Here is a 1252-nt window from a genome sequence, read left to right as displayed (position 1 = left end):
CAATTGGAGCTCTTCAAATCGCTCTTTGACTTTCCTTCTAAGTGTAGACCTTTTAGGAAACACCATAACTTGTTGCACTGTACTGTAATTTACCAAAATAAAGTACTTAGTTGTTACTGGCCGATTAAATGAAAATATGGGTGTTTATAAAAAATATTTAAGACGATAATTACATACTTAATATGTCGCACCCCTAGATGAAAACACCACTAACTCAAAAATACTTACGTAAGTTAATGGCGTTTTTGAAAGTATCGCATGAATAGCTACGCGGAGTTAAAATTCTTTTAACTGTTAAAAAAATATTCTTACCTGTCCACTTCTTCCAGCGGTTACTAAAAAGCTTGTGATATCTCCACTTAATTTTGGTTTAACAGGAAGAAATATTTCTGATTTCTTTTTGTGGAAAGACATTAGATGTTTCCTTAAGCCTGAAGTGTTTCTGTTTTTCATTTTTATTTCAATCTTTTTATGTTGGCACAATTTACACAAGGCAGTTTGGGATGCATGAATTATTTCGAAAAACTCCTCAAATTTGCTTTTGGGTCTTTTAGATCTGTGACTCAAACTCTCGTTACTCGGACTAGAATAATTTGAATCTTCGTCACTCATATTAAATTGTACACGTGATACGTTTTTAGAAAACAACGAGAATTAGTAAAAACAATTATTAAGTTAGAATCGAAGCACAGCTCAATTGGAAATGACTGGAATTAAAATAATTCCTTCATTTATAGTACGTTTCCTTGCTTTTTACCGCGCCGCCTCGCCACGTGCCGGCTCTATGAAAAGGATGCCGCCGCAAATCGAACGATGCCGCGTGCGGCGTACAAACACACACTAAATATTACCTACTTGTACAGACGCGACCCGTGAATAAAATATATGTAAAGAATTAGTGCCAATCACTATTCTTTACATATAAGTGAATGTTTTGGCGTGCATCTATACTAATATTATAAAGCTGAAGAGTTCGTTTGTATGTTTGATGACAGAAGTTTTAAAATAAATAAATAAATCCTGAACGTCACTATACCTCCAAAGTTACTATTCCTCGTGGACGAAGTCGCGGGCACAGCTAGTAAATACTTACTCTCATCATCTCTCTCAGAGATATTCGAACACTTTTTTGCTATTTTTTCTTGTAAAAACTTAAGAAATATAATGACTAAATGTACAATAATAGTACCTAAGTAATTAGTTTAAAACCATATAAGTAATCAATATTATAATTACTTACTAGAATGAATTA

Source organism: Pararge aegeria, chromosome 23 (assembly GCF_905163445.1).
Source record: "Pararge aegeria chromosome 23, ilParAegt1.1, whole genome shotgun sequence".
Classification (NCBI taxonomy): Eukaryota; Metazoa; Arthropoda; class Insecta; order Lepidoptera; family Nymphalidae; genus Pararge; species Pararge aegeria.
The sequence above is the reverse complement of the archived record's forward strand: the minus strand, read 5'-3'. Positions refer to the sequence as shown.